This window comes from Dipodomys merriami, unplaced genomic scaffold, assembly GCF_024711535.1.
Source record: "Dipodomys merriami isolate MVZ:Mamm:240054 unplaced genomic scaffold, mDipMer1.0.p SCAF_25, whole genome shotgun sequence".
In the NCBI taxonomy this organism is placed as follows: domain Eukaryota; kingdom Metazoa; phylum Chordata; class Mammalia; order Rodentia; family Heteromyidae; genus Dipodomys; species Dipodomys merriami.
The window spans coordinates 23,853,120-23,863,709 of record NW_027203937.1 but is presented as its reverse complement, the minus strand read 5'-3'; the positions used below and the strand labels follow the sequence as shown (position 1 = coordinate 23,863,709).

At 44.9% G+C, this 10,590-nt stretch overlaps 1 pseudogene; it reads left to right on the top strand.

Moving 5' to 3' along the window:
• The first annotated feature begins 6,403 nt into the window (after nucleotides 1-6,403).
• LOC138836313 (elongin-B pseudogene) lies at nucleotides 6,404-6,815 on the top strand (annotated as a pseudogene).
• Nucleotides 6,816-10,590: the final 3,775 nt, after the last annotated feature.

The following is a 10,590-nucleotide window of genomic DNA, read 5'->3' as shown; positions in this document are numbered from 1 at the left end:
TAGAAATGTTCCTTCTATTCCTATTTTCTCCAGAGCTTTTAGCATGAATGAATGTTGAATTTTGTCAAAGGCCTTTTCTGCATCTGTGGCGATAATCATGTGATTCTTGACCTTGGCTCTGTTGATATGTTGGATTATATTTATTGACTTACGTATGTTAAACCATCCCTGTGTCTCTGGGATGAAGCCTACCTGGTCATAGTGAATTTTTTTTTATGTGTTTCTGGATTCTGTTAGCTAGAATCTTGTTAAGGATCTTTGCATCTGTGTTCATCAAGGAGATTGGCCTGTAATTCTCCTTTTTGGTTGGGTCTTTGCCTGGTTTGGGGATGAGTGTGATATTGGCTTCGTAGAATGAGTTTGGGATAGCTCCCTCCTTCTCTGTTTCTCTGAAGAGCTTGAGGATTATGGGTATTAGTTCTTGTTTAAAGGTCTTATAGAATTCTGCTGTGAATCCATTTGGTCCTGGGCTTTTTTTTGTTGGAAGACTTTTGATAGCTTCCTGTATCTCAATATAGGATATTGGCTTATTTAATTGGTTAACTTCTTCTTTGCTCAGTTTGGGCAACTTGTATTTCTCTAAAAATGCATCCATTTCTGCCCGATTTTCTTCCTTTAGAGAGTATAGCTTTTGAAAGTAGTCTGTTAGAATTGTTTGGATATCTTGGGTACGTGTGGTGATGTTTCCCTTGGCATCCCTAATCCTATTAATATGGGTTTCCTCTCTTCTTTTTTTAATTAATCTAGCCAATGGGCCATCAATTTTGTTTATTTTTTCAAAGAACCAGCTTTTTGTTTGGTTTATTTTGGTTATGGTTTTCTGATTTTCTAATTGGTTAATCTCTGCTTTTAATTTGGTTATCTGGCTTCGTCTAGTAGCTTTAGGTCCCATTTTTTCTTGTTTTTCTAGCTGTTTTAATTGCAACATGAGATTATTTACTTGGTCTGTCTCCATTCTCTTGATGTGGGCACTGAGGGCAATAAATTTGCCCCTCAGGACTGCTTTTGCTGTGTCCCACAAGTTTCTTTGTGAGGTGTTTTCATTTTCATTGAGTTGTAGGAAATGCTTTATTTCTTCTCTGATCTCTTCTGTTATCCAGGCATTGTTAAGGAGTGTGCTGTTCAATTTCCATGTATTAGAGAAATTTCTTCGGTATGCTTTGTTATTGAGAGCTAGCTTGATTCCACTGTGGTCAGATAGGATACAGGGGATTATGTCGATCCCTTTGTATTTGCTTAAGTTCCTTGCATGAACTATGATATGGTCTATTTTGGAGAAAGTTCCGTGAGCTGCTGAGAAGAATGTGTACTGTGTTGTTTTAGGGTGAAATACTCGGTAGATGTCAGTTAATTCCGCTTGAAGTATGGCCTCTCTTAATTCGGTAGCTTCTTTGCCAATCCTCTAGTTGGTAGACCTGTCCTTTGGCGAGAGTGGTGTGTTAAAGTCTCCTAGTATTATCGTGGGATCTATTTTATTCTGTAAGTTTGAGAGCATTTGTTTGACATATCTGGGTGCACCAATATTTGGGGCATATAAGTTGATGATGATTATATCCTCCTCTTGGATTGTTCCCTTTATTAATATGTAGTGTCCATCCTTGTCTTTCTGTACTGATTTTAATGAAAAGTTTATTTTGTCAGATATCAGGATAGCTACACCTGCTTTCTTACTGGGGGCGTTTGATTGGTAGATCCTTTTCCACCCCTTCACTCTGAGTTTGTTTGTATGTTTGGCTGAGAGGTGGGTCTCCTGAAGGCAACAGATGGATGGGTCTTGTTTTCTGATCCAGTCCTCAGTTCGTTTTCTTTTAATTGGTGAATTCAGCCCATTTATATTAAGAGAAAGTATAGAGAGATGCATTGTTGTCCCTGCCATTCCGTTTTCCTAAGTTTTTCTTCTTTCCTTTCCTCCTGTGCTTGCTCAGTTAGACTTTGAGTAACGCCTGTTTGGGGCAGGCCCCAGTTCCTGGTTGCTTTCTTCAGGTTGTGTCCCCCCTCTTAGAATTCTTTGTAATGCTGGCTTAATGTTTATGTATTCATTTAGTTTTTCTTTGCTATTAAAAGTTTTCAGTTCTCCATCGAATGTGAATGCTAGCTTTGCCGGGTATATCAGTCTGGGTTGGCAGTTATTGGCTCTCAGGGCTCGTACGGTGCTTTCCCAGGCTTTTCTTGTATTCATTGTTTGTGTGGAGAGATCTGCAGTAATTCTTATTTTTTCCCATTGTAGTATAGCTCCTTCTTCATTTTTGCTGCATGCAGGATTGTTTCCTTATTATTCATATCTATCATTTTTACTATAATGTGTCTAGAAGTGTTTCTCCTGGGGTCTTGCTTGTTGGGTGTTCGATAAGCTTTTGTGATGTAGTTAAGATGGTCGTTTTTGAGGTGGGGAAAATTTTCATTGATTATATTGTTAAATAGGTGTTGCATTCCCTTGCTCTGGAATTCCTCACCTTCGTCCACTCCAATTATGTGAAGGTTAAATTTTTTAGCATTATCTGCTTGCTCTTGAATATCCCTTTGGTTTAATTTGAGTGATTTTTCCATATCTGTCACTTTTTGGTCCAGTTGGTGTATTCTGTCTTCTGTATCTGACACTCTACCTTCCATTTCATTCACTCTGTTGACAGTGGCTTCTATTGTGGTTTGCATGGAGGAAATGGATCCCTTTATGGATTCAATATTGGTTCTCAGAGTACTGATCTCACCTCTCAATGAGGTATGCATTACCTCTAATTTGGCGTTTATCTCACTTCTTACTGAGGTTTGTGCAGCTTCTATTTTTGCATGCATCTCTTGTTTGATACCCTGTATCTCTTTGGATAGTTCATCCTTGTGCTCTTTCAATTTCTGATCAATTTCTCGCTTTATTTCTTGAGTCATTGCCTCCAGCAACCCTTGGATGTAGCTTTTGTCTTCCATTCCTGCTTTGCTCCCACTGGGGCTGTCCCCTGCGTGGCTGCTGGCTTTTGAGGTGAGCTTGCTGTCCTGGGTGGTGGTAAACCTTGTGATTTTTCTCTGTGATTTTCGCATGGAGGTTCAGGAGACTGCTCTTCAATTTTGTTTTGGTGTGTCTGTCTTTGCTTGGTTGCTGATTCTGTATTGGTAGAGAGAGTCTGTGCCTGATCTGGGTTCTGTTGGGAGCCTATTTCCAGCTGCTATTCCGACTTACTTAGGATTCTCAGCTCTTTGCTGTAGATTGCTGGCAGTTCCTGCCTTTGGAAGGGTTGAGCAGCCTAGACTGCTTGTGTTTGCTCCTACGGGTGCTCTTGTGAAGAACAGATGCTCTGGATGCACTCTCCCAAATACTGGAGTCTGCTATGGGCTCCTGATGTGTTTTTGTTTGTTTGTTTTGGGCTAGTTGTGGGCTTGAACTCTAGGTTTGGGTGCTGTCCCTCAGCTTTTCAGCTCAAGGCTGGCATGGCACCCTACCATTTGAGCCACAGCACCACTTCTGACCCTTTTTGCTTTTGTCATGCTGAGGAATCAGATCCAGGGCCTCATACATCCAAGACTATTACTCTATTGCTGAGCCGCCTTAACAGTCTGAGCTCCTGCTTACTATCAGGTGCTGGCAGCCTGTGTTGCCCAATTCCCAGTCTAGGGTATATGGGTGGAGTTTTGGTGGGGTTTGGGCTTCTCTTGTCCTGGGCCTCCAGGTCTTTTGTTGTCACAGGCGTGCTTCCTGGGGAGTGTTGTTTCCTGGTTTTCTCCCCTCTGTTGAGGCGTATGCTCAGCTTTTTACTTCAATTGGGAGGAGTTGGTTGTGTTGTTCAGGCGCCGGATCCCCGGGCCTGGTTCCGGCCCCAGCCTGGAGCGCGCTTGTTAGGCCTGTGCTGATGTGTGTACCACCTAGGTTATGCAGCCTGGAGCGCACTCGTTAGGCCTGTGCTGATGTGTATACCACCTAGGTTATACAGCCTGGGGGACACAGTTCAAATTTCTTCTACTGTTGGTAGTCTTGACCCAGGGGCACTGTTCCTGGCTTGGGCATTTAAGCTCCCTTCCAGGGGTGCTCTTGCTCTAGCCTGGCCAGCTGAGTGTGCTCCACGGGCTGGTGGAGCTCTCAAACAGTTCCCAGTTTTAGTGGGTCCTGTGGTCCGGGTGTTAGGGTAGGGAGTCTAGGTCAGGGTCTGGGGATTCCCTCCAGCTCTGGTCTCCCTTGAGGGATACACTTCCCCTGTGGGGTACTCACCCTGGAGCTGGTTGTTTCTGTGTGGTGTAGGTTGTCAGTTGTTGTTGCAATCCAGGCTGGGTTGGGCGGTGGTGGCTCTGTGTGATTCTTTTCTGTCTCTGCCTCTGTCAAAGCTGTCGGGTCAAAAGTGTCCACGCTCAGGCAGCTTCTTCGCGGTACCTCTGGGGCCCAAGCGGCCCAGCCAGGTCGCTGCAATCGCGATCGGGTGGGCGGGTGGTCTGCCGACAGGTCCCTTTGTCGCGCTGCTGGTGCCAAGCAGCTTTGGCGGGATGGAGCCTCTCTGCTCGGGTGGAGAGTGAGGGGTGGGGGTGGGATCCTCGTGGAGACTCCCGGCTGGTAGGTTTCTCTGTTCCTGGCGATCCGCTGTTCTGCAAACCAGTACCTGGTGATCTGAAAGCGGCCCCCTGTGTCTCTGCTGTCTCTAGGGCTCCCGCAGCCCCCGCCGGGCTGGTTGGCCGGCGGCTTGGCGCACTGCCGCGCGGCCAGTAAAGGTTGGGGGAGGGGTCTTCGCTTTTCTCTGTTCTGAAATTCTTCTTTTCCTCTCTTTCTTTTTTTGTTATTCTCCGCCTCTGGTTTTTCTCTGAGTGTTCGCTTTTTGTTGTTGTCGGTCTCTTGGGGAGATTAAGCGTTGGAACTCGAACTCTCTTTTTGGTTGGAGAGAGCTGTGGCGTTTCCCTACTGCTCCGTCGCCATCTTGGTCCCCCCACTTGTTTTGTGTTTTTGTTACTACAAAGGCCCTTCAGTTATTTTCTTCTTAGTCCTCTTCTCTAACAGAACCCTCTTCCTTCTTTCCTTTTTAAAAATTCCTTTTTTTCCTTCTTCCCTCCCTCCTTTCCTTTCTCCTTCCTTCTACCCTCCCTCCCTTTCTCCCTCTTTCCCTTCCTTCCTTCTTTCCTTCTTCCTTCCCTCCTACCTTCCTCACTTCCTTCCTTCTTCTTTCTTGACACAAGGTCTTGCTATTAGCCCAAGTTTAAACTGCAAATTCTCCTGTGCCTCAGCCTCCAGAATGCTGAGCTCGCAGGTGAGTAGCAACACATGTGACTCATAGATTTCACGCTTGAAATTTTCTTTTCCTGGGGCTATTAAGGTGCTAAGCACCATACATTCTTTTCCTTGTTAGCTATGTTTGATCTTTTTTTTTTTTTTTTTTTTGGTTGTGGGGCCTGAACTCTGGGCCTGGGCACTGTCCCTCAGCTCTTCAGCTCAAGACTAGGGCTCTACCACTTGAGCCACAGTGCCACTTTTGGCTTTTTCTGCTTATGTGGTGCTGAGGAATCAAACCCAGGGCCTCATGCATGCAAGGCAAGCGCTCTACCACTGAGCCACCTTCCCAGCCCCTTGATCATTTTTTTGAATACTTAATGTTTCATGTAATTTTTTTTTTTCGGTCAGCTGTGGGGCTTGAACTCTGGGCCTGGGCACTGTCCCTGAGCTCTTCAGTTCAAGGCTACAACTCTACCACTTGAACCACAGCACCACTTCCAGTTTTCTGGTGGTTAATTAGAGATAAGAGTTTCCACAGACTTTCCTGCCCAGGCTGGCTTTGAACCGTGATCCTCAGATCTCAGCTTCCTGAGTAGCATGAGCCACCAGTGCTTGGCTTCATGTAATCTTAGTATCAGCTGTAAACATAGCAATTCTAATCCTCCTTGTGTAGATAATTCAAGGACCTCAAAGGCCAAACGAGCCAAAGTTAAATGTGTGCTGAGTGACAGAGCCAGAATTCAAATCCTTATCAGCTTGTTTACTTGCTTGGTTGGGTGTTTTGGGACATCTCACTGTGTAGCCCAGATTAGCTTCAGACTCCAGCCTCAACTTCAAGTGTTGAGATTACAAAGTGTGATACCATACCTGGTTCTGTTCTATCTCCTGGGATGTTCTTTCTCCCTCTACCTTAGTGATAATTCCTTTTTCTTCATCAAACTTATTCAGCGTTGCCATTCCCAGGCTCTGTCCTAGGTTAACATATCTGTCAGATGACCATACACACAAGGTTCAACTATCTATAAATGCCAATTATGCTCAAATCAAAATCCTGGCCTTGGCATGTAGCTTATTGCTCATTGGCTATTGCTACACAGAAGCCCTCAGAAACCTTAAACTCTCGTAGCTCAAGTGGTAGAGTGCTAACCTTGATTAAAAGAAGCTCAGAGAGGAGCGGGCGCGGGGGGGGGGGGGGGGGACGCTGCCCGCTGCCCCCCAGGATGTGTTCCTCATGATCCGGCGCCACAAGACCACCATCTTCACGGACGCCAAGGAGTTGAGCACCGTGTTCGAGCTGAAGCGCATCGTCGAGGGCATCCTCAAGCGGCCACCGGACGAGCAGCAGCTCTACAAGGACAACCAGCTTCTAGATGATGGGAAAACACTGGGCGAGTGTGGCGTCACCAGCCAGACAGCACGGCCACAGGCCCCAGCCACAGTGGGCCTAGCCTTCCGGGCAGATGAAGCCTTTGAGGGCCTGCGCATCAAGCCCTTCTCCAGCCCACCAGAGCTTCCAGATGTGATGAAGCCTCAGGATTCCGGAGGCAGCGCCAATGAACAAGCTGTGCAGTGAGGGCCCCAGGCATGCCCCCAGAGGCTCATTCCCCCTACCCCCAATAAAAGAGATTTGGGTGTCTGCCAAAAAAAAAAAAAAAGAAGAAGAAGCTCAGAGACAGTGCCCAGGCCCTGAGTTCAAGCCCCAAGACTGGCAAAAAAGGAGAAAGAAGCCTTAAACTCTGTGTCTACAACCAAACTTCTAAGCAGAACCTGGTGGAACACACCCACAATCCTAGCCTTTAGGAAGTAGAGGTAGGAGGATCCCAAGTTCATGTCCATGCTGGGCTACATAGCAAGCCATTATACAAAAAATACAAAAAAAAAAATTAATGGAATATTCTAGGAAGGTAATGTTACTTACTGGCAGAGCACTTACTTAGCATCTAGGTTGGATCTCTAGTATTAGATAAAGCCCTAGATTCGATCTCTAGCATTTCAAGGAGAAAAAAAAAAGATTGTTATCAAAATTGAACTAAAACATGTTGCTTCGTGTGACATGCATACTGCATAGCAGGGTATAATTAAGACCTCTCCTGGATAGAAAAGAAATTTGGCCAGGTGCTAGTGGCTCACACCTATAATCCTAGCTACTCAGGAAGCTGAGATCTGAGGGTATGGATTCAAAGCCATCCCGGTCAGAAAAGTCCATGAGACTCTTATCTCCCATAAACTACCCTCAAAAAAATTAAAACTGGAGATCTAGCTCCAATAGTACAGCAATAGTCTTGATCAAAAGGGACAATGCCCAGACCCTGAGGTAAAAAAAAAAAAAAAAAGAAAGAAAAAAAACTTGAGCAGTATTTGTTGTAACCAATTTGAGTTCAATGGGCACCAGAGGTTTATACCTCTAATCCTATTCAGGAGGCTGAAATCTGAGGATTGAGATTCGAAGTCAGCCTGGGCAGAAAACTCCATGAGACTCCTATCTCCAAAAAACCATAAGTGGCACTGTAGCTCAAGTAGTAGAGTCCTTGCCTTGAGCGAAAGAAGCTGATGCCCAGTCCTAAATGTTCATTTTCTTCAAGTTAGTGAATATAAAAACACAATTCTGTGTTCCCTTTAAGATCTTCAATTGTTGAGCTATGAATTCTCATCCCGCCCCATGTCCTCGGGGCTGGGCTAGGCTGGGCTCGGGCCAGTTGCCCGCTGTGCACTGGGTTAAGACTTGGATCATAGAGGGCACACAGAGTTGGTGTGAGCACACACAGTGCATTTGCCTGCATATTTAGACATAGTCTGGTTTTTTGTTTTTGTTTTTGTTTGTCGGTCGTGGAGCCTGAACTCTGGGCCTGGGCGCTGTCCCTCAGCTCTTCAGCTCAAGGCTAGCGCTCTACCACTTGAGCCACAGCGCCACTTCCGGCTTTTTTCTTTTTTGCTTATGTGGTGCTGAGGAATCGAACCCAGGGCCTTGAGCATGCAAGGCAAGTGCTCTACCACTGAGCCACCTTCCCAGCCCCCATGAGTGAAAATTCTTAGGGGCATGGAAAAAGTAACCAAGGATCTGGCAACAGAGCTTCAAAACAAAACTAGCTATGAAGATGGGAGGGGGTAAAGGCTAAGCGCTTGGTGACTAGGTTTCTTGTGAATTCCCATTGGGATGGAAGGATGGAGAGTAATTTGAGTCTCAAAAGAAACTTTAGATAGCATTAAGGAAACCCAGTTGATCTGTGAGTGAAAATACTTGAACTCAAGGCCTGGGCACTATCCCTGAGCTTCTTTTGCTCAAGGCTATCACTGTACCACTTGAGCCACAGAGCTACCTCTGGCTTTTTCTATTTATGTGGTACTAAGGAACCAAACCCAGGGCTTCATATATGCGAGGCAAGCACTCTACCACTAAGCCACATTTCCAGATCCATGAGTGAAAATTCTTTTTTTTTTTTTTTTTTGGGGGGGTGGGGGGTGGGTCCAGTCATGGGGCCTGAACTCTGGGCCTGGGCGCTGTCCCTCAGCTCTTCAGCTCAAGGCTAGTGCTCTACCACTTGAGCCACAGCGCCACTTCCGGCTTTTTTCTTTTTTGCTTATGTGGTGCTGAGGAATCAAACCCAGGGCCTTGAGCATGCAAGGCAAGTGCTCTACCACTGAGCCACCTTCCCAGCCCCCATGAGTGAAAATTCTTAGGAGCATGGAAAAAGTAACCAAGGACTTTTTAAGAAAGAAAAATTGGGGGCTGGGAATGTGGCTTTGTGATAGTGTGCTTGCTTAGCATGCATGAAGCCCTGGGTTCAATTCCTCAGTACCACATAAACAGAAAAAGCCAGAAGTGGGACTGTGGCTCAAGTAGTAGAGTGCTAGCCTTGAGCAAAAGAAGTTCAGGGACAGTACCCAGGCCCAGAGTTCAAGCCCCAAGACTGGCAAAAAAGAAAAAAAGAAAAAAAAATTGAGAGATAGGCCATCAGAAAGAATGATACCACCCCATTTGTTGGGAAATGGAAATACTTGGAAAAAAATTATATTAAGTGAAGTAAGCCAGACCCAAAGGAACATAGGTCCCATGGTTTCCTTTATTTGCAAAAACTAGTATACGCATAGGATAATCTTACCAGACAAGCAGAAAAGGTCAAAAGCTATGTACATATGACCTTATAAGATAATGCTAAGCGAAATGAACACCAAGATATGGACACAAGAGATTTTTTTGTTTGTTGCTGTTATTTTTAATGTGCTATGTGATTTTTTAAAATTTCTTTTATATGTTCTTTCCCGTATGGTATAACCCCTGTTGTCACTGTATTTGATTCTGGTGCCCTGGATCTTATATATACGTTTTTCTAATTTGGGGAGGGGAAGGGTTGGGATAAAATGCTGAAACAAGGATACAGGTTGACGCACTGTAACAATGAGACATACAAGACACTATGTTGAAAATGAACTTTACAACTTTGGGAGTGGGGGAGGCTGAGGGAGAGTTGGGGAAGTGGGAAGGGAAGGTATGGTAGGGGAAAAACAAAGGAGGGGTAACAATGATCCATAGGAAATGTACTCATTACCTTATTCATGTAACTGTAACCCCTCTGAAAAATTGGGAGATAGGGCTTTCTAGAAGGACAATTGAGTCTTCAAGCAGCAGCTAAACTAGAAGAATGGAAGGGAAACCCTGAATGTGGGCCTCAAATAGATCAAGGATCAGTGACTGGTTCCAGATGCTTCAACTTTCCCCATTGAAGCCTAGAATCATTTGACTCTGATCTCAGCCTCCTGAGTAGTTAGGATTACAGGCATGAGCCACTGGTGCCTGGCCTGCTCCCATTTCTGGAAAATAATTTGTTGGTACTTACTGTGCCTGTCTCCTCATCCTCACCCCACTGCCAAGTGGCTTTTGGTCCCTTCTCTACTGGCATTGCTCATCCAGTCTCCTAATAAACTCTTGAGAGACACTTTCTTGGAAAATGTGAGCCATTTCCTAGCCCTTTTTAAAATACTCACAGTTAATTTTTTCTCCGGACATTTTTCATGGTGTCCACATTAAGTGTTCCAATTTTCCTAATTCTTATTTTGTTCTGTCTTTGCACAGCTTTGCTGACTTTACTCTGATCTTTCATTAGTATTTGTCCTCAACAATCATAGGTTGGAAAAATATGATTCTTTGCAATAAGATCTAGTTGAAATTGTCTCTGCTCTTACTAAACTTAGTTCTTATTCCTAACTTGTTTAACTCTCTTGAGCCTCCATATTCTTACCTCCACAAAGGTAACTTCTCTTCTAAATTATCATCCTAAATAGTGGTACACTGAACTGACCTGTATTTCCCGCTAGCATAATGGATTAGCAGACATAAATTAGAATTACAGGGGCTGGGAATGTGGCTTATTGGTAGGGTGCTTGCCTAGCATACATGAAGCCCTGGGGTTTGA